Source organism: Schistocerca piceifrons, chromosome 2 (assembly GCF_021461385.2).
Source record: "Schistocerca piceifrons isolate TAMUIC-IGC-003096 chromosome 2, iqSchPice1.1, whole genome shotgun sequence".
NCBI lineage: Eukaryota > Metazoa > Arthropoda > Insecta > Orthoptera > Acrididae > Schistocerca > Schistocerca piceifrons.
This window is the reverse complement of record NC_060139.1, coordinates 39558914-39583644: the sequence shown is the minus strand read 5'-3', so window position 1 is coordinate 39583644 and position 24731 is coordinate 39558914. Positions and strand designations below refer to the sequence as shown.

General features: G+C 51.9%; 20 non-coding genes across 20 annotated transcripts; 10 read left to right on the top strand and 10 right to left on the bottom strand.

The window, feature by feature from the left end:
* Positions 1 to 502: 502 nt before the first annotated feature.
* Trnag-ccc lies at positions 503 to 574 on the bottom strand. Its single transcript has one exon. It is a non-coding gene; the product is annotated as a tRNA-Gly (tRNA).
* A 683-nt stretch (positions 575 to 1257) lies between these two features.
* Trnal-uaa lies at positions 1258 to 1341 on the top strand. The gene has a single exon. It is a non-coding gene; the product is annotated as a tRNA-Leu (tRNA).
* A 1116-nt stretch (positions 1342 to 2457) lies between these two features.
* On the bottom strand, positions 2458 to 2529 carry Trnag-ccc. Its single transcript has one exon. It is a non-coding gene; the product is annotated as a tRNA-Gly (tRNA).
* A 683-nt stretch (positions 2530 to 3212) lies between these two features.
* On the top strand, positions 3213 to 3296 carry Trnal-uaa. The gene has a single exon. It is a non-coding gene; the product is annotated as a tRNA-Leu (tRNA).
* Positions 3297 to 4412: 1116 nt separating this feature from the next.
* Positions 4413 to 4484, bottom strand: Trnag-ccc. Its single transcript has one exon. It is a non-coding gene; the product is annotated as a tRNA-Gly (tRNA).
* Positions 4485 to 5167: 683 nt separating this feature from the next.
* On the top strand, positions 5168 to 5251 carry Trnal-uaa. Its single transcript has one exon. It is a non-coding gene; the product is annotated as a tRNA-Leu (tRNA).
* Positions 5252 to 6377: 1126 nt separating this feature from the next.
* Positions 6378 to 6449, bottom strand: Trnag-ccc. Its single transcript has one exon. It is a non-coding gene; the product is annotated as a tRNA-Gly (tRNA).
* A 683-nt stretch (positions 6450 to 7132) lies between these two features.
* On the top strand, positions 7133 to 7216 carry Trnal-uaa. Its single transcript has one exon. It is a non-coding gene; the product is annotated as a tRNA-Leu (tRNA).
* Positions 7217 to 8332: 1116 nt separating this feature from the next.
* On the bottom strand, positions 8333 to 8404 carry Trnag-ccc. The gene has a single exon. It is a non-coding gene; the product is annotated as a tRNA-Gly (tRNA).
* Positions 8405 to 9087: 683 nt separating this feature from the next.
* On the top strand, positions 9088 to 9171 carry Trnal-uaa. Its single transcript has one exon. It is a non-coding gene; the product is annotated as a tRNA-Leu (tRNA).
* A 1116-nt stretch (positions 9172 to 10287) lies between these two features.
* Trnag-ccc lies at positions 10288 to 10359 on the bottom strand. Its single transcript has one exon. It is a non-coding gene; the product is annotated as a tRNA-Gly (tRNA).
* Positions 10360 to 11042: 683 nt separating this feature from the next.
* On the top strand, positions 11043 to 11126 carry Trnal-uaa. The gene has a single exon. It is a non-coding gene; the product is annotated as a tRNA-Leu (tRNA).
* A 1116-nt stretch (positions 11127 to 12242) lies between these two features.
* Positions 12243 to 12314, bottom strand: Trnag-ccc. The gene has a single exon. It is a non-coding gene; the product is annotated as a tRNA-Gly (tRNA).
* Positions 12315 to 12997: 683 nt separating this feature from the next.
* Trnal-uaa lies at positions 12998 to 13081 on the top strand. The gene has a single exon. It is a non-coding gene; the product is annotated as a tRNA-Leu (tRNA).
* A 1126-nt stretch (positions 13082 to 14207) lies between these two features.
* Positions 14208 to 14279, bottom strand: Trnag-ccc. The gene has a single exon. It is a non-coding gene; the product is annotated as a tRNA-Gly (tRNA).
* Positions 14280 to 14962: 683 nt separating this feature from the next.
* On the top strand, positions 14963 to 15046 carry Trnal-uaa. Its single transcript has one exon. It is a non-coding gene; the product is annotated as a tRNA-Leu (tRNA).
* A 1116-nt stretch (positions 15047 to 16162) lies between these two features.
* On the bottom strand, positions 16163 to 16234 carry Trnag-ccc. Its single transcript has one exon. It is a non-coding gene; the product is annotated as a tRNA-Gly (tRNA).
* A 683-nt stretch (positions 16235 to 16917) lies between these two features.
* Positions 16918 to 17001, top strand: Trnal-uaa. Its single transcript has one exon. It is a non-coding gene; the product is annotated as a tRNA-Leu (tRNA).
* Positions 17002 to 18117: 1116 nt separating this feature from the next.
* Positions 18118 to 18189, bottom strand: Trnag-ccc. Its single transcript has one exon. It is a non-coding gene; the product is annotated as a tRNA-Gly (tRNA).
* Positions 18190 to 18872: 683 nt separating this feature from the next.
* On the top strand, positions 18873 to 18956 carry Trnal-uaa. Its single transcript has one exon. It is a non-coding gene; the product is annotated as a tRNA-Leu (tRNA).
* The last annotated feature ends 5775 nt before the right edge of the window (positions 18957 to 24731 follow it).

The following is a 24731-nucleotide window of genomic DNA, read 5'->3' as shown; positions in this document are numbered from 1 at the left end:
GCAGCGGTTCTCGTCTGTTCACCGGCGTTAGGAATCGTTGGCCGTGGTTAGTACATGGATGCGTGCTCGGCTGGGAACTCGACGTGCTGTTGCCTTCTTTCATTTTGCATTTTTCCTTCGGCTTCGTTGTTGCTTAGCAATAATTATGCGGTCCCGCACGCTGACGCCACTCTTGCCTCTCGGTACACTAAGGGGCGAATCTGTGGCCACAATAAAATGAAAGGTTCTGTCGTGTGTTTGTCGTTTTTTGGTCTCTCCCAGTCGTTTGTCGCGCCTGCCCTCTACATATATGCCCATTTCCAAGCGTCAGCTTTCGCGTCAGCCGAGCAAAGTCGACACATGGAGACACACGATGCTGAGAAACGAAAGCCGCAGACTAGCGCCCTGGCAGCACGGACTGAGACGAGGGGCGAAGGAAAACTATTCGTACCGCGACAGTTCACAGTTTCGAAGATCGCGTTTCGTTACGTGGAATACCCGTAGAAGAAAAAAGTACCTTTTGTGCGGTGGCCGGGAATCGAACCCGGATCAACTGCTTGGGAAGCAACCATGCTGACCGTTACACCACCACCGCGTTGTGCTGCGTCCCACCCACGCCTTGATGTGTCGGCTACCCTCCTGCCATCAGAGGCCGAAGGCGACGGCGCTGTAGGCGCTCAACGCCAGGGCGGAGGTGAGCACATCTGAACGCAGTGCGTAGGTGCTGCTAGGGCGATGTAGCGTAGCTAGAAGCAGAACTGACAGCCGTTGAAAAACTGCCCTTTAATTTACAGCAGGGCGATAAAACAAATATCTAATGTGACGTACTTACTGATGATCCAGAGACGATTCAGCATGTGTGTGCCAATCCAGAAGTAGAAAGCGCCTAAGTATCACAATATTAAGTTGGTTAGTTTGATGCTCGCCTGGAGCCTATCATTAGCTTCCCCTGAGGGCGAAATGCACAGCGTAGCCGTTGCTAGGGAACGGCCTCTTCTGTCGTTTTTTGTTTTCTCTGCGTCAGTGTGAATATTGATAACTACAGTTCTGCTCGTTCCGCTCAAGACAGATGGCGACGGAAAACAATGGTGTAAGGCACCATGTTTAAGCTGTGGTTCCCGAAAGTGAGGGTGGGGTGCAACCTCACATCTGACAACTCGTTTTAAATACTCTAAAACCAACGTATTTCCTTCACACAAGAAAAAAACACGCTAATTTCGCAGTCAGGCTCTGGAGATATACCGAGAAACGACGGTGGAAGAGATTTGGCGCCCACGCGTCAGATTGGCCGAGCGGTCTAAGGCGCCAGATTTAAGCTCTGGTTCCCGAAGGGGAGCGTGGGTTCGAACCCCACATCTGACAATGCATTTTAAATATTCCAAAACTACCAATTTCGTACATGCGGGAAAACAAGTAAATTACGCGGGAACAGGTTCCACAGATACTACGAGAAACGGCAGTGACTATGGTGCTTGCCTTGCAAGTCTGATTGTCTGGCGGCCTGAAAGAATGGAAAGCTGTTAGGAGACATGGCTTTCAGCCACGAGGCCCGGAATCGATTCCCGGTAGCCGAACATTCTTTTGTTTGCTGAGTCTTGGTTATTCTCACGGCATTTACGATATCTTTGGGTTGTGGTTTTTGGGGTCCAAGCATCAGGCGAGCAAACGTGAACGAAAGCAGATATGTGCGTAAATGAGTGTCAGGGCAGTAATAAAGGTGGATGAGACGGTGGATCGGGTATTGGACTGCAGACGTGCCACATTGCGTAGCTCGATAGCTGAGTAAGTTAGAGCGTCGTGCTGTGAACACAAAGGCCACGTATTCGACCGCACCAAGTGCCATTTCATTTTTCTCCCCTAAAAGACAATGCTTCCTCCAGCGACACACTGCCAGGTAAATAACAAGCGATCTTCACAAGAAGTAAGGTGTCTACACGTTGCGCGATACTGTCGCCAACGGCCACACCGCGCGTAGTGCAGCGGTTCTCGTCTGTTCGCCGGCGTTAGGAATCGTTGGCCGTGGTTAGTACATGGATGCGTGCTCGGCTGGGAACTCGACGTGCTGTTGCCTTCTTTCATTTTGCATTTTTCCTTCGGCTTCGTTGTTGCTTAGCAATAATTATGCGGTCCCGCACGCTGACGCCACTCTTGCCTCTCGGTACACTAAGGGGCGAATCTGTGGCCACAATAAAATGAAAGGTTCTGTCGTGTGTTTGTCGTTTTTTGGTCTCTCCCAGTCGTTTGTCGCGCCTGCCCTCTACATATATGCCCATTTCCAAGCGTCAGCTTTCGCGTCAGCCGAGCAAAGTCGACACATGGAGACACACGATGCTGAGAAACGAAAGCCGCAGACTAGCGCCCTGGCAGCACGGACTGAGACGAGGGGCGAAGGAAAACTATTCGTACCGCGACAGTTCACAGTTTCGAAGATCGCGTTTCGTTACGTGGAATACCCGTAGAAGAAAAAAGTACCTTTTGTGCGGTGGCCGGGAATCGAACCCGGATCAACTGCTTGGGAAGCAACCATGCTGACCGTTACACCACCACCGCGTTGTGCTGCGTCCCACCCACGCCTTGATGTGTCGGCTACCCTCCTGCCATCAGAGGCCGAAGGCGACGGCGCTGTAGGCGCTCAACGCCAGGGCGGAGGTGAGCACATCTGAACGCAGTGCGTAGGTGCTGCTAGGGCGATGTAGCGTAGCTAGAAGCAGAACTGACAGCCGTTGAAAAACTGCCCTTTAATTTACAGCAGGGCGATAAAACAAATATCTAATGTGACGTACTTACTGATGATCCAGAGACGATTCAGCATGTGTGTGCCAATCCAGAAGTAGAAAGCGCCTAAGTATCACAATATTAAGTTGGTTAGTTTGATGCTCGCCTGGAGCCTATCATTAGCTTCCCCTGAGGGCGAAATGCACAGCGTAGCCGTTGCTAGGGAACGGCCTCTTCTGTCTTTTTTTGTTTTCTCTGCGTCAGTGTGAATATTGATAACTACAGTTCTGCTCGTTCCACTCAAGACAGATGGCGACGGAAAACAATGGTGTAAGGCACCATGTTTAAGCTGTGGTTCCCGAAAGTGAGGGTGGGGTGCAACCTCACATCTGACAACTCGTTTTAAATACTCTAAAACCAACGTATTTCCTTCACACAAGAAAAAAACACGCTAATTTCGCAGTCAGGCTCTGGAGATATACCGAGAAACGACGGTGGAAGAGATCTGGCGCCCACGCGTCAGATTGGCCGAGCGGTCTAAGGCGCCAGATTTAAGCTCTGGTTCCCGAAGGGGAGCGTGGGTTCGAACCCCACATCTGACAATGCATTTTAAATATTCCAAAACTACCAATTTCGTACATGCGGGAAAACAAGTAAATTACGCGGGAACAGGTTCCACAGATACTACGAGAAACGGCAGTGACTATGGTGCTTGCCTTGCAAGTCTGATTGTCTGGCGGTCTGAAAGAATGGAAAGCTGTTAGGAGACATGGCTTTCAGCCACGAGGCCCGGAATCGATTCCCGGTAGCCGAACATTCTTTTGTTTGCTGAGTCTTGGTTATTCTCACGGCATTTACGATATCTTTGGGTTGTGGTTTTTGGGGTCCAAGCATCAGGCGAGCAAACGTGAACGAAAGCAGATATGTGCGTAAATGAGTGTCAGGGCAGTAATAAAGGTGGATGAGACGGTGGATCGGGTATTGGACTGCAGACGTGCCACATTGCGTAGCTCGATAGCTGAGTAAGTTAGAGCGTCGTGCTGTGAACACAAAGGCCACGTATTCGACCGCACCAAGTGCCATTTCATTTTTCTCCCCTAAAAGACAATGCTTCCTCCAGCGACACACTGCCAGGTAAATAACAAGCGATCTTCACAAGAAGTAAGGTGTCTACACGTTGCGCGATACTGTCGCCAACGGCCACACCGCGCGTAGTGCAGCGGTTCTCGTCTGTTCACCGGCGTTAGGAATCGTTGGCCGTGGTTAGTACATGGATGCGTGCTCGGCTGGGAACTCGACGTGCTGTTGCCTTCTTTCATTTTGCATTTTTCCTTCGGCTTCGTTGTTGCTTAGCAATAATTATGCGGTCCCGCACGCTGACGCCACTCTTGCCTCTCGGTACACTAAGGGGCGAATCTGTGGCCACAATAAAATGAAAGGTTCTGTCGTGTGTTTGTCGTTTTTTGGTCTCTCCCAGTCGTTTGTCGCGCCTGCCCTCTACATATATGCCCATTTCCAAGCGTCAGCTTTCGCGTCAGCCGAGCAAAGTCGACACATGGAGACACACGATGCTGAGAAACGAAAGCCGCAGACTAGCGCCCTGGCAGCACGGACTGAGACGAGGGGCGAAGGAAAACTATTCGTACCGCGACAGTTCACAGTTTCGAAGATCGCGTTTCGTTACGTGGAATACCCGTAGAAGAAAAAAGTACCTTTTGTGCGGTGGCCGGGAATCGAACCCGGATCAACTGCTTGGGAAGCAACCATGCTGACCGTTACACCACCACCGCGTTGTGCTGCGTCCCACCCACGCCTTGATGTGTCGGCTACCCTCCTGCCATCAGAGGCCGAAGGCGACGGCGCTGTAGGCGCTCAACGCCAGGGCGGAGGTGAGCACATCTGAACGCAGTGCGTAGGTGCTGCTAGGGCGATGTAGCGTAGCTAGAAGCAGAACTGACAGCCGTTGAAAAACTGCCCTTTAATTTACAGCAGGGCGATAAAACAAATATCTAATGTGACGTACTTACTGATGATCCAGAGACGATTCAGCATGTGTGTGCCAATCCAGAAGTAGAAAGCGCCTAAGTATCACAATATTAAGTTGGTTAGTTTGATGCTCGCCTGGAGCCTATCATTAGCTTCCCCTGAGGGCGAAATGCACAGCGTAGCCGTTGCTAGGGAACGGCCTCTTCTGTCGTTTTTTGTTTTCTCTGCGTCAGTGTGAATATTGATAACTACAGTTCTGCTCGTTCCGCTCAAGACAGATGGCGACGGAAAACAATGGTGTAAGGCACCATGTTTAAGCTGTGGTTCCCGAAAGTGAGGGTGGGGTGCAACCTCACATCTGACAACTCGTTTTAAATACTCTAAAACCAACGTATTTCCTTCACACAAGAAAAAAACACGCTAATTTCGCAGTCAGGCTCTGGAGATATACCGAGAAACGACGGTGGAAGAGATTTGGCGCCCACGCGTCAGATTGGCCGAGCGGTCTAAGGCGCCAGATTTAAGCTCTGGTTCCCGAAGGGGAGCGTGGGTTCGAACCCCACATCTGACAATGCATTTTAAATATTCCAAAACTACCAATTTCGTACATGCGGGAAAACAAGTAAATTACGCGGGAACAGGTTCCACAGATACTACGAGAAACGGCAGTGACTATGGTGCTTGCCTTGCAAGTCTGATTGTCTGGCGGCCTGAAAGAATGGAAAGCTGTTAGGAGACATGGCTTTCAGCCACGAGGCCCGGAATCGATTCCCGGTAGCCGAACATTCTTTTGTTTGCTGAGTCTTGGTTATTCTCACGGCATTTACGATATCTTTGGGTTGTGGTTTTTGGGGTCCAAGCATCAGGCGAGCAAACGTGAACGAAAGCAGATATGTGCGTAAATGAGTGTCAGGGCAGTAATAAAGGTGGATGAGACGGTGGATCGGGTATTGGACTGCAGACGTGCCACATTGCGTAGCTCGATAGCTGAGTAAGTTAGAGCGTCGTGCTGTGAACACAAAGGCCACGTATTCGACCGCACCAAGTGCCATTTCATTTTTCTCCCCTAAAAGACAATGCTTCCTCCAGCGACACACTGCCAGGTAAATAACAAGCGATCTTCACAAGAAGTAAGGTGTCTACACGTTGCGCGATACTGTCGCCAACGGCCACACCGCGCGTAGTGCAGCGGTTCTCGTCTGTTCGCCGGCGTTAGGAATCGTTGGCCGTGGTTAGTACATGGATGCGTGCTCGGCTGGGAACTCGACGTGCTGTTGCCTTCTTTCATTTTGCATTTTTCCTTCGGCTTCGTTGTTGCTTAGCAATAATTATGCGGTCCCGCACGCTGACGCCACTCTTGCCTCTCGGTACACTAAGGGGCGAATCTGTGGCCACAATAAAATGAAAGGTTCTGTCGTGTGTTTGTCGTTTTTTGGTCTCTCCCAGTCGTTTGTCGCGCCTGCCCTCTACATATATGCCCATTTCCAAGCGTCAGCTTTCGCGTCAGCCGAGCAAAGTCGAGACAAGTCGACACATGGAGACACACGATGCTGAGAAACGAAAGCCGCAGACTAGCGCCCTGGCAGCACGGACTGAGACGAGGGGCGAAGGAAAACTATTCGTACCGCGACAGTTCACAGTTTCGAAGATCGCGTTTCGTTACGTGGAATACCCGTAGAAGAAAAAAGTACCTTTCGTGCGGTGGCCGGGAATCGAACCCGGATCAACTGCTTGGGAAGCAACCATGCTGACCGTTACACCACCACCGCGTTGTGCTGCGTCCCACCCACGCCTTGATGTGTCGGCTACCCTCCTGCCATCAGAGGCCGAAGGCGACGGCGCTGTAGGCGCTCAACGCCAGGGCGGAGGTGAGCACATCTGAACGCAGTGCGTAGGTGCTGCTAGGGCGATGTAGCGTAGCTAGAAGCAGAACTGACAGCCGTTGAAAAACTGCCCTTTAATTTACAGCAGGGCGATAAAACAAATATCTAATGTGACGTACTTACTGATGATCCAGAGACGATTCAGCATGTGTGTGCCAATCCAGAAGTAGAAAGCGCCTAAGTATCACAATATTAAGTTGGTTAGTTTGATGCTCGCCTGGAGCCTATCATTAGCTTCCCCTGAGGGCGAAATGCACAGCGTAGCCGTTGCTAGGGAACGGCCTCTTCTGTCGTTTTTTGTTTTCTCTGCGTCAGTGTGAATATTGATAACTACAGTTCTGCTCGTTCCACTCAAGACAGATGGCGACGGAAAACAATGGTGTAAGGCACCATGTTTAAGCTGTGGTTCCCGAAAGTGAGGGTGGGGTGCAACCTCACATCTGACAACTCGTTTTAAATACTCTAAAACCAACGTATTTCCTTCACACAAGAAAAAAACACGCTAATTTCGCAGTCAGGCTCTGGAGATATACCGAGAAACGACGGTGGAAGAGATCTGGCGCCCACGCGTCAGATTGGCCGAGCGGTCTAAGGCGCCAGATTTAAGCTCTGGTTCCCGAAGGGGAGCGTGGGTTCGAACCCCACATCTGACAATGCATTTTAAATATTCCAAAACTACCAATTTCGTACATGCGGGAAAACAAGTAAATTACGCGGGAACAGGTTCCACAGATACTACGAGAAACGGCAGTGACTATGGTGCTTGCCTTGCAAGTCTGATTGTCTGGCGGTCTGAAAGAATGGAAAGCTGTTAGGAGACATGGCTTTCAGCCACGAGGCCCGGAATCGATTCCCGGTAGCCGAACATTCTTTTGTTTGCTGAGTCTTGGTTATTCTCACGGCATTTACGATATCTTTGGGTTGTGGTTTTTGGGGTCCAAGCATCAGGCGAGCAAACGTGAACGAAAGCAGATATGTGCGTAAATGAGTGTCAGGGCAGTAATAAAGGTGGATGAGACGGTGGATCGGGTATTGGACTGCAGACGTGCCACATTGCGTAGCTCGATAGCTGAGTAAGTTAGAGCGTCGTGCTGTGAACACAAAGGCCACGTATTCGACCGCACCAAGTGCCATTTCATTTTTCTCCCCTAAAAGACAATGCTTCCTCCAGCGACACACTGCCAGGTAAATAACAAGCGATCTTCACAAGAAGTAAGGTGTCTACACGTTGCGCGATACTGTCGCCAACGGCCACACCGCGCGTAGTGCAGCGGTTCTCGTCTGTTCACCGGCGTTAGGAATCGTTGGCCGTGGTTAGTACATGGATGCGTGCTCGGCTGGGAACTCGACGTGCTGTTGCCTTCTTTCATTTTGCATTTTTCCTTCGGCTTCGTTGTTGCTTAGCAATAATTATGCGGTCCCGCACGCTGACGCCACTCTTGCCTCTCGGTACACTAAGGGGCGAATCTGTGGCCACAATAAAATGAAAGGTTCTGTCGTGTGTTTGTCGTTTTTTGGTCTCTCCCAGTCGTTTGTCGCGCCTGCCCTCTACATATATGCCCATTTCCAAGCGTCAGCTTTCGCGTCAGCCGAGCAAAGTCGACACATGGAGACACACGATGCTGAGAAACGAAAGCCGCAGACTAGCGCCCTGGCAGCACGGACTGAGACGAGGGGCGAAGGAAAACTATTCGTACCGCGACAGTTCACAGTTTCGAAGATCGCGTTTCGTTACGTGGAATACCCGTAGAAGAAAAAAGTACCTTTCGTGCGGTGGCCGGGAATCGAACCCGGATCAACTGCTTGGGAAGCAACCATGCTGACCGTTACACCACCACCGCGTTGTGCTGCGTCCCACCCACGCCTTGATGTGTCGGCTACCCTCCTGCCATCAGAGGCCGAAGGCGACGGCGCTGTAGGCGCTCAACGCCAGGGCGGAGGTGAGCACATCTGAACGCAGTGCGTAGGTGCTGCTAGGGCGATGTAGCGTAGCTAGAAGCAGAACTGACAGCCGTTGAAAAACTGCCCTTTAATTTACAGCAGGGCGATAAAACAAATATCTAATGTGACGTACTTACTGATGATCCAGAGACGATTCAGCATGTGTGTGCCAATCCAGAAGTAGAAAGCGCCTAAGTATCACAATATTAAGTTGGTTAGTTTGATGCTCGCCTGGAGCCTATCATTAGCTTCCCCTGAGGGCGAAATGCACAGCGTAGCCGTTGCTAGGGAACGGCCTCTTCTGTCGTTTTTTGTTTTCTCTGCGTCAGTGTGAATATTGATAACTACAGTTCTGCTCGTTCCACTCAAGACAGATGGCGACGGAAAACAATGGTGTAAGGCACCATGTTTAAGCTGTGGTTCCCGAAAGTGAGGGTGGGGTGCAACCTCACATCTGACAACTCGTTTTAAATACTCTAAAACCAACGTATTTCCTTCACACAAGAAAAAAACACGCTAATTTCGCAGTCAGGCTCTGGAGATATACCGAGAAACGACGGTGGAAGAGATTTGGCGCCCACGCGTCAGATTGGCCGAGCGGTCTAAGGCGCCAGATTTAAGCTCTGGTTCCCGAAGGGGAGCGTGGGTTCGAACCCCACATCTGACAATGCATTTTAAATATTCCAAAACTACCAATTTCGTACATGCGGGAAAACAAGTAAATTACGCGGGAACAGGTTCCACAGATACTACGAGAAACGGCAGTGACTATGGTGCTTGCCTTGCAAGTCTGATTGTCTGGCGGCCTGAAAGAATGGAAAGCTGTTAGGAGACATGGCTTTCAGCCACGAGGCCCGGAATCGATTCCCGGTAGCCGAACATTCTTTTGTTTGCTGAGTCTTGGTTATTCTCACGGCATTTACGATATCTTTGGGTTGTGGTTTTTGGGGTCCAAGCATCAGGCGAGCAAACGTGAACGAAAGCAGATATGTGCGTAAATGAGTGTCAGGGCAGTAATAAAGGTGGATGAGACGGTGGATCGGGTATTGGACTGCAGACGTGCCACATTGCGTAGCTCGATAGCTGAGTAAGTTAGAGCGTCGTGCTGTGAACACAAAGGCCACGTATTCGACCGCACCAAGTGCCATTTCATTTTTCTCCCCTAAAAGACAATGCTTCCTCCAGCGACACACTGCCAGGTAAATAACAAGCGATCTTCACAAGAAGTAAGGTGTCTACACGTTGCGCGATACTGTCGCCAACGGCCACACCGCGCGTAGTGCAGCGGTTCTCGTCTGTTCACCGGCGTTAGGAATCGTTGGCCGTGGTTAGTACATGGATGCGTGCTCGGCTGGGAACTCGACGTGCTGTTGCCTTCTTTCATTTTGCATTTTTCCTTCGGCTTCGTTGTTGCTTAGCAATAATTATGCGGTCCCGCACGCTGACGCCACTCTTGCCTCTCGGTACACTAAGGGGCGAATCTGTGGCCACAATAAAATGAAAGGTTCTGTCGTGTGTTTGTCGTTTTTTGGTCTCTCCCAGTCGTTTGTCGCGCCTGCCCTCTACATATATGCCCATTTCCAAGCGTCAGCTTTCGCGTCAGCCGAGCAAAGTCGACACATGGAGACACACGATGCTGAGAAACGAAAGCCGCAGACTAGCGCCCTGGCAGCACGGACTGAGACGAGGGGCGAAGGAAAACTATTCGTACCGCGACAGTTCACAGTTTCGAAGATCGCGTTTCGTTACGTGGAATACCCGTAGAAGAAAAAAGTACCTTTTGTGCGGTGGCCGGGAATCGAACCCGGATCAACTGCTTGGGAAGCAACCATGCTGACCGTTACACCACCACCGCGTTGTGCTGCGTCCCACCCACGCCTTGATGTGTCGGCTACCCTCCTGCCATCAGAGGCCGAAGGCGACGGCGCTGTAGGCGCTCAACGCCAGGGCGGAGGTGAGCACATCTGAACGCAGTGCGTAGGTGCTGCTAGGGCGATGTAGCGTAGCTAGAAGCAGAACTGACAGCCGTTGAAAAACTGCCCTTTAATTTACAGCAGGGCGATAAAACAAATATCTAATGTGACGTACTTACTGATGATCCAGAGACGATTCAGCATGTGTGTGCCAATCCAGAAGTAGAAAGCGCCTAAGTATCACAATATTAAGTTGGTTAGTTTGATGCTCGCCTGGAGCCTATCATTAGCTTCCCCTGAGGGCGAAATGCACAGCGTAGCCGTTGCTAGGGAACGGCCTCTTCTGTCGTTTTTTGTTTTCTCTGCGTCAGTGTGAATATTGATAACTACAGTTCTGCTCGTTCCACTCAAGACAGATGGCGACGGAAAACAATGGTGTAAGGCACCATGTTTAAGCTGTGGTTCCCGAAAGTGAGGGTGGGGTGCAACCTCACATCTGACAACTCGTTTTAAATACTCTAAAACCAACGTATTTCCTTCACACAAGAAAAAAACACGCTAATTTCGCAGTCAGGCTCTGGAGATATACCGAGAAACGACGGTGGAAGAGATCTGGCGCCCACGCGTCAGATTGGCCGAGCGGTCTAAGGCGCCAGATTTAAGCTCTGGTTCCCGAAGGGGAGCGTGGGTTCGAACCCCACATCTGACAATGCATTTTAAATATTCCAAAACTACCAATTTCGTACATGCGGGAAAACAAGTAAATTACGCGGGAACAGGTTCCACAGATACTACGAGAAACGGCAGTGACTATGGTGCTTGCCTTGCAAGTCTGATTGTCTGGCGGTCTGAAAGAATGGAAAGCTGTTAGGAGACATGGCTTTCAGCCACGAGGCCCGGAATCGATTCCCGGTAGCCGAACATTCTTTTGTTTGCTGAGTCTTGGTTATTCTCACGGCATTTACGATATCTTTGGGTTGTGGTTTTTGGGGTCCAAGCATCAGGCGAGCAAACGTGAACGAAAGCAGATATGTGCGTAAATGAGTGTCAGGGCAGTAATAAAGGTGGATGAGACGGTGGATCGGGTATTGGACTGCAGACGTGCCACATTGCGTAGCTCGATAGCTGAGTAAGTTAGAGCGTCGTGCTGTGAACACAAAGGCCACGTATTCGACCGCACCAAGTGCCATTTCATTTTTCTCCCCTAAAAGACAATGCTTCCTCCAGCGACACACTGCCAGGTAAATAACAAGCGATCTTCACAAGAAGTAAGGTGTCTACACGTTGCGCGATACTGTCGCCAACGGCCACACCGCGCGTAGTGCAGCGGTTCTCGTCTGTTCACCGGCGTTAGGAATCGTTGGCCGTGGTTAGTACATGGATGCGTGCTCGGCTGGGAACTCGACGTGCTGTTGCCTTCTTTCATTTTGCATTTTTCCTTCGGCTTCGTTGTTGCTTAGCAATAATTATGCGGTCCCGCACGCTGACGCCACTCTTGCCTCTCGGTACACTAAGGGGCGAATCTGTGGCCACAATAAAATGAAAGGTTCTGTCGTGTGTTTGTCGTTTTTTGGTCTCTCCCAGTCGTTTGTCGCGCCTGCCCTCTACATATATGCCCATTTCCAAGCGTCAGCTTTCGCGTCAGCCGAGCAAAGTCGACACATGGAGACACACGATGCTGAGAAACGAAAGCCGCAGACTAGCGCCCTGGCAGCACGGACTGAGACGAGGGGCGAAGGAAAACTATTCGTACCGCGACAGTTCACAGTTTCGAAGATCGCGTTTCGTTACGTGGAATACCCGTAGAAGAAAAAAGTACCTTTCGTGCGGTGGCCGGGAATCGAACCCGGATCAACTGCTTGGGAAGCAACCATGCTGACCGTTACACCACCACCGCGTTGTGCTGCGTCCCACCCACGCCTTGATGTGTCGGCTACCCTCCTGCCATCAGAGGCCGAAGGCGACGGCGCTGTAGGCGCTCAACGCCAGGGCGGAGGTGAGCACATCTGAACGCAGTGCGTAGGTGCTGCTAGGGCGATGTAGCGTAGCTAGAAGCAGAACTGACAGCCGTTGAAAAACTGCCCTTTAATTTACAGCAGGGCGATAAAACAAATATCTAATGTGACGTACTTACTGATGATCCAGAGACGATTCAGCATGTGTGTGCCAATCCAGAAGTAGAAAGCGCCTAAGTATCACAATATTAAGTTGGTTAGTTTGATGCTCGCCTGGAGCCTATCATTAGCTTCCCCTGAGGGCGAAATGCACAGCGTAGCCGTTGCTAGGGAACGGCCTCTTCTGTCGTTTTTTGTTTTCTCTGCGTCAGTGTGAATATTGATAACTACAGTTCTGCTCGTTCCGCTCAAGACAGATGGCGACGGAAAACAATGGTGTAAGGCACCATGTTTAAGCTGTGGTTCCCGAAAGTGAGGGTGGGGTGCAACCTCACATCTGACAACTCGTTTTAAATACTCTAAAACCAACGTATTTCCTTCACACAAGAAAAAAACACGCTAATTTCGCAGTCAGGCTCTGGAGATATACCGAGAAACGACGGTGGAAGAGATTTGGCGCCCACGCGTCAGATTGGCCGAGCGGTCTAAGGCGCCAGATTTAAGCTCTGGTTCCCGAAGGGGAGCGTGGGTTCGAACCCCACATCTGACAATGCATTTTAAATATTCCAAAACTACCAATTTCGTACATGCGGGAAAACAAGTAAATTACGCGGGAACAGGTTCCACAGATACTACGAGAAACGGCAGTGACTATGGTGCTTGCCTTGCAAGTCTGATTGTCTGGCGGCCTGAAAGAATGGAAAGCTGTTAGGAGACATGGCTTTCAGCCACGAGGCCCGGAATCGATTCCCGGTAGCCGAACATTCTTTTGTTTGCTGAGTCTTGGTTATTCTCACGGCATTTACGATATCTTTGGGTTGTGGTTTTTGGGGTCCAAGCATCAGGCGAGCAAACGTGAACGAAAGCAGATATGTGCGTAAATGAGTGTCAGGGCAGTAATAAAGGTGGATGAGACGGTGGATCGGGTATTGGACTGCAGACGTGCCACATTGCGTAGCTCGATAGCTGAGTAAGTTAGAGCGTCGTGCTGTGAACACAAAGGCCACGTATTCGACCGCACCAAGTGCCATTTCATTTTTCTCCCCTAAAAGACAATGCTTCCTCCAGCGACACACTGCCAGGTAAATAACAAGCGATCTTCACAAGAAGTAAGGTGTCTACACGTTGCGCGATACTGTCGCCAACGGCCACACCGCGCGTAGTGCAGCGGTTCTCGTCTGTTCGCCGGCGTTAGGAATCGTTGGCCGTGGTTAGTACATGGATGCGTGCTCGGCTGGGAACTCGACGTGCTGTTGCCTTCTTTCATTTTGCATTTTTCCTTCGGCTTCGTTGTTGCTTAGCAATAATTATGCGGTCCCGCACGCTGACGCCACTCTTGCCTCTCGGTACACTAAGGGGCGAATCTGTGGCCACAATAAAATGAAAGGTTCTGTCGTGTGTTTGTCGTTTTTTGGTCTCTCCCAGTCGTTTGTCGCGCCTGCCCTCTACATATATGCCCATTTCCAAGCGTCAGCTTTCGCGTCAGCCGAGCAAAGTCGAGACAAGTCGACACATGGAGACACACGATGCTGAGAAACGAAAGCCGCAGACTAGCGCCCTGGCAGCACGGACTGAGACGAGGGGCGAAGGAAAACTATTCGTACCGCGACAGTTCACAGTTTCGAAGATCGCTTTTCGTTACGTGGAATACCCGTAGAAGAAAAAAGTACATTTTGTGCGGTGGCCGGGAATCGAACCCGGATCGACTGCTTGGGAAGCAACCATGCTGACCGTTACACCACCACCGCGTTGTGCTGCGTCCCACCCACGCCTTGATGTGTCGGCTACCCTCCTGCCATCAGAGGCCGAAGGCGACGGCGCTGTAGGCGCTCAACGCCAGGGCGGAGGTGAGCACATCTGAACGCAGTGCGTAGGTGCTGCTAGGGCGATGTAGCGTAGCTAGAAGCAGAACTGACAGCCGTTGAAAAACTGCCCTTTAATTTACAGCAGGGCGATAAAACAAATATCTAATGTGACGTACTTACCGATGATCCAGAGACGATTCAGCATGTGTGTGCCAATCCAGAAGTAGAAAGCGCCTAAGTATCACAATATTAAGTTGGTTAGTTTGATGCTCGCCTGGAGCCTATCATTAGCTTCCCCTGAGGGCGAAATGCACAGCGTAGCCGTTGCTAGGGAACGGCCTCTTCTGTCGTTTTTTGTTTTCTCTGCGTCAGTGTGAATATTGATAACTACAGTTCTGCTCGTTCCACTCAAGACAGATGGCGACGGAAAACAATGGTGTAAGGCACCATGTTTAAGCTGTGGTTCCCGAAAGTGAGGGTGGGGTGCAACCTCACATCTGACAACTCGTTTTAAATACTCTAAAACCAACGTATTTCCTTCACACAAGAAAAAAACACGCTAATTTCGCAGTCAGGCTCTGGAGATATACCGAGAAACGACGGTGGAAGAGATTTGGCGCCCACGCGTCAGATTGGCCGAGCGGTCTAAGGCGCCAGATTTAAGCTCTGGTTCCCGAAGGGGAGCGTGGGTTCGAATCCCACATCTGACAATGCATTTTAAATATTCCAAAACTACCAATTTCGTACATGCGGGAAAACAAGTAAATTACGCGGGAACAGGTTCCACAGATACTACGAGAAACGGCAGTGACTATGGTGCTTGCCTTGCAAGTCTGATTGTCTGGCGGCCTGAAAGAATGGAAAGCTGTTAGGAGACATGGCTTTCAGCCACGAGGCCCGGAATCGATTCCCGGTAGCCGAACATTCTTTTGTTTGCTGAGTCTTGGTTATTCTCACGGCATTTACGATATCTTTGGGTTGTGGTTTTTGGGGTCCAAGCATCAGGCGAGCAAACGTGAACGAAAGCAGATATGTGCGTAAATGAGTGTCAGGGCAGTAATAAAGGTGGATGAGACGGTGGATCGGGTATTGGACTGCAGACGTGCCACATTGCGTAGCTCGATAGCTGAGTAAGTTAGAGCGTCGTGCTGTGAACACAAAGGCCACGTATTCGACCGCACCAAGTGCCATTTCATTTTTCTCCCCTAAAAGACAATGCTTCCTCCAGCGACACACTGCCAGGTAAATAACAAGCGATCTTCACAAGAAGTAAGGTGTCTACACGTTGCGCGATACTGTCGCCAACGGCCACACCGCGCGTAGTGCAGCGGTTCTCGTCTGTTCACCGGCGTTAGGAATCGTTGGCCGTGGTTAGTACATGGATGCGTGCTCGGCTGGGAACTCGACGTGCTGTTGCCTTCTTTCATTTTGCATTTTTCCTTCGGCTTCGTTGTTGCTTAGCAATAATTATGCGGTCCCGCACGCTGACGCCACTCTTGCCTCTCGGTACACTAAGGGGCGAATCTGTGGCCACAATAAAATGAAAGGTTCTGTCGTGTGTTTGTCGTTTTTTGGTCTCTCCCAGTCGTTTGTCGCGCCTGCCCTCTACATATATGCCCATTTCCAAGAGTCAGCTTTCGCGTCAGCCGAGCAAAGTCGACACATGGAGACACACGATGCTGAGAAACGAAAGCCGCAGACTAGCGCCCTGGCAGCACGGACTGAGACGAGGGGCGAAGGAAAACTATTCGTACCGCGACAGTTCACAGTTTCGAAGATCGCGTTTCGTTACGTGGAATACCCGTAGAAGAAAAAAGTACCTTTTGTGCGGTGGCCGGGAATCGAACCCGGATCGACTGCTTGGGAAGCAACCATGCTGACCGTTACACCACCACCGCGTTGTGCTGCGTCCCACCCACGCCTTGATGTGTCGGCTACCCTCCTGCCATCAGAGGCCGAAGGCGACGGCGCTGTAGGCGCTCAACGCCAGGGCGGAGGTGAGCACATCTGAACGCAGTGCGTAGGTGCTGCTAGGGCGATGTAGCGTAGCTAGAAGCAGAACTGACAGCCGTTGAAAAACTGCCCTTTAATTTACAGCAGGGCGATAAAACAAATATCTAATGTGACGTACTTACTGATGATCCAGAGACGATTCAGCATGTGTGTGCCAATCCAGAAGTAGAAAGCGCCTAAGTATCACAATATTAAGTTGGTTAGTTTGATGCTCGCCTGGAGCCTATCATTAGCTTCCCCTGAGGGCGAAATGCACAGCGTAGCCGTTGCTAGGGAACGGCCTCTTCTGTCGTTTTTTGTTTTCTCTGCGTCAGTGTGAATATTGATAACTACAGTTCTGCTCGTTCCACTCAAGACAGATGGCGACGGAAAACAATGGTGTAAGGCACCATGTTTAAGCTGTGGTTCCCGAAAGTGAGGGTGGGGTGCAACCTCACATCTGACAACTCGTTTTAAATACTCTAAAACCAACGTATTTCCTTCACACAAGAAAAAAACACGCTAATTTCGCAGTGAGGCTCTGGAGATATACCGAGAAACGACGGTGGAAGAGATTTGGCGCCCACGCGTCAGATTGGCCGAGCGGTCTAAGGCGCCAGATTTAAGCTCTGGTTCCCGAAGGGGAGCGTGGGTTCGAATCCCACATCTGACAATGCATTTTAAATATTCCAAAACTACCAATTTCGTACATGCGGGAAAACAAGTAAATTACGCGGGAACAGGTTCCACAGATACTACGAGAAACGGCAGTGACTATGGTGCTTGCCTTGCAAGTCTGATTGTCTGGCGGCCTGAAAGAATGGAAAGCTGTTAGGAGACATGGCTTTCAGCCACGAGGCCCGGAATCGATTCCCGGTAGCCGAACATTCTTTTGTTTGCTGAGTCTTGGTTATTCTCACGGCATTTACGATATCTTTGGGTTGTGGTTTTTGGGGTCCAAGCATCAGGCGAGCAAACGTGAACGAAAGCAGATATGTGCGTAAATGAGTGTCAGGGCAGTAATAAAGGTGGATGAGACGGTGGATCGGGTATTGGACTGCAGACGTGCCACATTGCGTAGCTCGATAGCTGAGTAAGTTAGAGCGTCGTGCTGTGAACACAAAGGCCACGTATTCGACCGCACCAAGTGCCATTTCATTTTTCTCCCCTAAAAGACAATGCTTCCTCCAGCGACACACTGCCAGGTAAATAACAAGCGATCTTCACAAGAAGTAAGGTGTCTACACGTTGCGCGATACTGTCGCCAACGGCCACACCGCGCGTAGTGCAGCGGTTCTCGTCTGTTCACCGGCGTTAGGAATCGTTGGCCGTGGTTAGTACATGGATGCGTGCTCGGCTGGGAACTCGACGTGCTGTTGCCTTCTTTCATTTTGCATTTTTCCTTCGGCTTCGTTGTTGCTTAGCAATAATTATGCGGTCCCGCACGCTGACGCCACTCTTGCCTCTCGGTACACTAAGGGGCGAATCTGTGGCCACAATAAAATGAAAGGTTCTGTCGTGTGTTTGTCGTTTTTTGGTCTCTCCCAGTCGTTTGTCGCGCCTGCCCTCTACATATATGCCCATTTCCAAGAGTCAGCTTTCGCGTCAGCCGAGCAAAGTCGACACATGGAGACACACGATGCTGAGAAACGAAAGCCGCAGACTAGCGCCCTGGCAGCACGGACTGAGACGAGGGGCGAAGGAAAACTATTCGTACCGCGACAGTTCACAGTTTCGAAGATCGCGTTTCGTTACGTGGAATACCCGTAGAAGAAAAAAGTACATTTTGTGCGGTGGCCGGGAATCGAACCCGGATCAACTGCTTGGGAAGCAACCATGCTGACCGTTACACCACCACCGCGTTGTGCTGCGTCCCACCCACGCCTTGATGTGTCGGCTACCCTCCTGCCATCAGAGGCCGAAGGCGACGGCGCTGTAGGCGCTCAACGCCAGGGCGGAGGTGAGCACATCTGAACGCAGTGCGTAGGTGCTGCTAGGGCGATGTAGCGTAGCTAGAAGCAGAACTGACAGCCGTTGAAAAACTGCCCTTTAATTTACAGCAGGGCGATAAAACAAATATCTAATGTGACGTACTTACTGATGATCCAGAGACGATTCAGCATGTGTGTGCCAATCCAGAAGTAGAAAGCGCCTAAGTATCACAATATTAAGTTGGTTAGTTTGATGCTCGCCTGGAGCCTATCATTAGCTTCCCCTGAGGGCGAAATGCACAGCGTAGCCGTTGCTAGGGAACGGCCTCTTCTGTCGTTTTTTGTTTTCTCTGCGTCAGTGTGAATATTGATAACTACAGTTCTGCTCGTTCCACTCAAGACAGATGGCGACGGAAAACAATGGTGTAAGGCACCATGTTTAAGCTGTGGTTCCCGAAAGTGAGGGTGGGGTGCAACCTCACATCTGACAACTCGTTTTAAATACTCTAAAACCAACGTATTTCCTTCACACAAGAAAAAAACACGCTAATTTCGCAGTCAGGCTCTGGAGATATACCGAGAAACGACGGTGGAAGAGATTTGGCGCCCACGCGTCAGATTGGTCGAGCGGTCTAAGGCGCCAGATTTAAGCTCTGGTTCCCGAAGGGGAGCGTGGGTTCGAACCCCACATCTGACAATGCATTTTAAATATTCCAAAACTACCAATTTCGTACATGCGGGAAAACAAGTAAATTACGCGGTAACAGGTTCCCCAGATACCACTAGAGGCGGCAGTGACATGACATGTTTGGGGGGGAGGGGATGATCTATGGTGTGAGGGTTTAATTGTCATGAAATGATGTGGCTAGTGCATGTGAAGCCATGGGGTGCGATATAAAAGTTCAGGCCATCGAGTGGTGGCTAGACGGTGGACACAGGTACCGAGGGAAAGGATTATGGGATTATTAGAGTGACGGGTTTGTTGATAAAAGGAGTTGGCTGCGGATAGTATGCGGGTATGAAGGAGCGGCACTTCGGCCAGGATGTGGAACTGTTGGGTTGGGAAGTCGAAGGGGAGGCGGAGAGCACGCCGGAGAGCCCTGTTCTGGACGGTGAGTGGGGGCAGCATAGCCCCACACCACCACCGCGTATTCGAGGATGGGGCGAACAAGGGAGGTGTACAGTCTAACAGCAATCTGTTCGGGGAGTGAAGAGATTGGATTGATGAGAGGCTAGAGCAGGCATAGCCACCCCGTTGCCTTACGATGCACGTCATCGATGTGGGGGCGCCAGGTGAGGCGCTGGTCCAGGGTAACACCCAAGTATTTTGCAGTACGAGTCCAGGGGACTGGGGTACCAAGGACCATCACCTGAGGGAGCCGAATGGGAATACGGCGTCGGCAGATGATAAGGGCTTGGGTTTTGGAGGGATTAAATTCCAGACGCCCGGGCCTAGCCCAATCGGTTAGGGAATCTGTAGCCTCACGGAGCCGCTTTTGAAGACCTGCCGCACTCCGAGAACGAGAGAAGAGTGCAGTGTCATCTGCGTAGAGAGCTAAATGTACCCTCGGCGCAAAGGGCAGATCGGCTGTAAAGAGGGAGTAGAGTCGCGGTCCAGGTACGCTGCCTTGTGGTACTCCTGTTCTGATTCGTCGTCGTGTAGATTTCTCGTCTGGGATCCTAACATGGAAGGTGCGGCCTTCCAGGTATGTGGCTATTAGCCATACATGGGACACTGGGAAGCCAAGGGAAAATAATTTGTAGAGCATCCCTTCGTGCCAGACCGAGTCAAACGCTCTGGACACGTCGAGGAGTATGGCCCCGAAGTACTCCCTACGTTCTATGGCGTCCAGTGCCTCTTCCACAAGGTGCAGGAGTTGGTGAGTGGTTGCGTGTCCCTGCCTGAAACCAAACTGCTCATCAGGGAGGACTCGTTCTCGGACAATGTGAATGAGCAGTCGTTTAAGGTACAGCCTCTCGAACACCTTGGAGATGGCGGGCAAGAGGCTGATGGGGCGGTAGCTGGCAGGGGAACGAAGATCCTTCCCAGCCTTGGGTATGGCGACCACTTCAGCATGTTCCCAGGCAGTGGGACATTGCCTGGTTGTGAGGATGTTGTTGAAAGTGGCCGTCAGGATGGGAATAGTAGCTGGGGGTAGCTGCTTGGGGAGGGCATTTGGCAGCTTATCGGGGCCGCCAGCTATCTTGGATTTGAGGTGCTGCAATTGCAGTTCTACCTCCTCTTCATTAATGGGGGTGATTTCATCCTCAGGGTCCTGGACGGCAAGGAGTTGTGCGAGGCGTGCCGTTACCAGGCGAATATGGTCGGGGTCAATGGGGTCATTGACTAGGGTGAAGTTGTGCGCGAAGACATCAGCCAAGGCGTTAGCCTTGGCATCTGGTTCGGACACAAAGTCATTGCCGACCTGGAGTGGGGGAATCCGTTGCTCTCGTCTCAGAAGGCTTTTTGTGAGCTTCCAAGCAGACGGGTCACTCAGGTCAATGGCAGAGATTTTGATCTCCCATGCCTTATTGCGGTGGTCTTGCACCGCAGACTTGATTTGGCGCTGCAGTCTATTGATGAGGCGCTTGGTTGCCGGGTTCCGAGTGAGCTGCCATTCACAGATGGTCCGGTTTTTCTCTGTGATGAGAGCAAGGATGTGGGGGGAGGGGGGGAGTAGATGCACATGATCTGGGGGCCGGTGCAGACGGTGAGGGGTCGCTGCTGTTGCAGCATCTAGTACAATGATGGTGAGGTGGGACTGTGGGTAGGGCTGCTTCGACCCATCTCTGGTACGACTGCCAGTCAATACCGCAGATGTTCAGGCCTTCCCTCGGCGCGGTCGAGGTTCCAACGAGATCGATGGAACAGATGACCCATCAGTGGTCAGAGGCTAGAGCGATGCGGGTGGCTGCAGTGATGGGGTGGGATAGACCTTTCACCACCGCGATGTCTAGGACATCTGGGGGACGTCCTCCAGAAGGGTAAATGGTGGGGTCATGCGGGCTGATGGTGCAGGCATGATGCCGCTCAGTGACCCGGAGGAGTCGACGACCTGATGTGTTTGTTAATCTACTGTTCCAGGCAGCATGTTTGGCATTGAAGTCATCGCCAACGAAGACGTCGTTGGCGAGCGACAGCAATGCTTCATAGTCCAGTGTTTCGAGAAGGCCTCGTGGTGGTCTGTAGAGAGCCACGAACGTGATGGGACCCCTCACCGTGTGGACGACAACGCCAGTGGCTTCCACAGTGTTAAGTGGGGGGAGGGGGATAGGGTGGTGGCGGAGGGAGTTACGCGCGTACACCGCCGTGCCACCATAGGCAGTGGGCCTGTCTGTCCTGTAGCAGGAGTAGTTTGCTACACGGACAAAAACACCGGGTTTGAGGTGTGTCTCTGCAACAAGGCAAATATCTACCCTCTCGTCTAGGAGGAACTGTCGGAACTCGCCCTGTTGTTTGGGGAGACCATTGGCGTTCCAGATCATGGCTGTCAATCCGTGATGTCTAACAGCCATGACTGGTTGGAATGGGAGTGGTGGTGGTGATGGGGGACATGGATTGGGAGAGGGCAGTGGCAAGTTGGTGTGGGATGGTTTGGAGGAGGGAGTTGAATGTGGCGGAGATTGCTCAGGTCAGTGCCTCAACAACATTGGTGATGAGGTCACCAAGGTGGGTGGGAACAGAGGATGGGGTGGGGAGAGGGTACTGCTGAGATTGTACCGGGATGGGAGAGGGGGTAGCAGTGCTTAACGCCTGCTGGTGGGATGGGGAAGGAACAGTGGTGCGTGACACCCGCTGTGAGGAGGGGGAAGCAGTGCTTGACACCTGCTGGTTAGGGAGGTGAGGGAAGGCTGTTGGAGGGGGTTGGATGGGGATGGAGAGGAGTGGGGGTGGGTAGGAGCCCAGAGGGGTGGGATGGGAGCGAGACGCATGGGGGGGGGGGGGGGGGGCCCGCGGCACCGACCCTACCAGTGCACCAGAGTAAGTGGTGACCGGGTGGGCCGCCGCCGATGGCCCCTGCAAATCGTTTCTGGCTAGCCTTGAATGACTTAATTTTTGGGCAGCCCATATAACTGCCTGTGTGATTCCCTTCACAGCGGACACAGGTGGGGGGGGGGGTCTCGGGGTTTAGAGCACTCCGAGGAGGCGTGGCCACCAGCACACTTCACACAACGCACCTCGCGGGTGCAGTCACCCGCGAAGTGCGCCAGTCCCTGGCAGCGATAGCATACCAGGCTCATCCTCCTGGAGTGCGGCTTCTCCATCGTCACGCTAACGTGATCGAGGAGCGAGAGGGTTAGGAGGTGACGGTTCTCTGGCGTGTCAGGGGCGGAGACGAAAAAGAGTGGGGTGGGGCGTCGGGTTCGAGGGGAAATGATCCTGGATATAACTGTAGTAGTGATGTTCAATGACGTAAGTGCCTTCCTCAGGTCATCATCAGAATACTGCATGGGGAGCCCTCTGATAACAACCCGGAGTTGGCGGGTCCATTTAGGGGGGGTGGAGAAACCTATGTTGAACTTGCTGAGGATAATAAGGGTCTTACCGAGGTCTGTGGGGGACTGGACATACAGGCGATAGTTATCATTACCTGACCATTTTATACGGAAGGGGTATTCAGTGTGAGCAGTTAGGATATCTAAAAGCTCTTGGTAGGGTCCCTTGTGTTGTATGTAGATGGGTGGGGGGGCAGGAGGGGTGGCTGATGGTGGGGGGGCGGGGGAGTGGGTGGGGTGTCTGTGGCACCATCAATAGCCGCGAATGTGTTGCTGACGGGTACGTCCGTCAATGACGTGGTGAACTGGCGGCGAGGTGCCGTTTTGCGCGGCACCTGTAAGCCCTCCGCGTCAACAATGGCCTTTTTCTTCTTGGAGAGCCCGCGTTCAGCGGGTTGGGTGGCCTCAGAGTCTGATGAGGAGGCTAACTGCCGCTTCCGACGCTCAGCGACCGGGCGCCGATGGTCGTCATCGAACTCCATCACGCTCCCGTCATCGCTGCCGTCGGCCGCGGCAGTCACGTTCGGGTAGTGGAGGGCCTGAAGCCGAACAGGGTCAATATGCTGGCCTCCCTCCTCTGCGGCGTCGAGGAGGGCAATCAGTTGTTCCTGCAGTCCCTCCTGTATGTCTGCGTCTGACATCAATGACGACGGAATGTCTTCATCAGGTGCCGGAAGCGGTCGAGGGACGCATACAGCGTCCCATATGTCCGGCATGTCGAGTGGTGGTCTGGTGGGGGGAGGGAAGGGGGAGCGGTATCTAGAACGCGGCGCACGCGGGCTTATCCCACATGAAGGGGTCCCTGATGCGCAGATTTCCCTAATCGCCCTAGGTGCAGTTTCATTGATGGCTGCATCAATGAAACTGCGACCGGGAGTGGCAGAGGAGGGGCAGATGACTGTGGATGTGATGGTTGTGGTGGTGATGGTTGTGGTGGTGATGGTGGAGGTGCAGATGGTGGCGGTCATAGGCATCGCAATAACGCCGCCGGCTGCGGCTGTCATCGTCCTCTTCATAGACCCAATCGTCACCGTTGTCGAGTGCGTGGTCGTTGTAGGTGGGGGGCCGGATGGGGCCGCCGACGGAGCAAGCTCCGCCGGACGGCAATCCGCCACACCCGTCGAATCAGAACGCACGTCTGTCTCCCGCGGCGTCCCAGCTCGGAATGAAGATCGCATTTCGTTAAGGGGAAATCCCCCCAGAAGAAAAAAGTAGTTCTCGTGCGGTGGCCGGGAATCGAAACCGGATCAGCTGCTTGGGAAGCAACCATGCTGATCGTTACACCACCACCGCATTGTGCTGCGTCCCACCCACGCCCTGATGTGTCGAGTGCCCTCCTGCCATCAGAGGCCGAAGGCGATGGCGCTGTAGGCGCTCAACGCCAGGGCGCAGGTGAGCACATCTGAACGCAGTGCGTAGGTGCTGCTAGGGCGATGTAGCGTAACTACAAGCAGAACTGACAGCCGTTGAAAAACTGCCCATTAATTTACAGCAGGGCGATAAAACAAATATCTAATGTGACGTACTTACTGATGATCCAGAGTCGATTCAGCATATGTGTGCCAATCCACAAGTAGAAAGCGCCTAAGTATCACAATATTAAGTTTGTTAGTTTGATGTTCGCCTGGAGCATATCATTAGCTTCCCCTGAGGGCGAAATGCACAGCGTAGCCGTTGCTAGGGGACGGCCTTTCCTGTCGTTTTTTGTTTTCTCTGCGTCAATGTGAAAATTGATAATTACAGTTCTGCTCGTTCCACTCAAGACAGATGGCGAACGGAAACAGTGGTGCAAGGCACCATGTTTAAGCTCTGGCTCCCGAAAGTGAGTGTGGGGTGCAACCTCACATCTGACAACTCGTTTTAAATACTCTAAAAAAAACGTATTTCCTTCACAGAAGTAAAAACAAGCAAATTTCGCAGTCAGGCTCTGGAGATGTTGCTAGAAATGACGGCAGGAAGTGGTTTGCGTTCACAC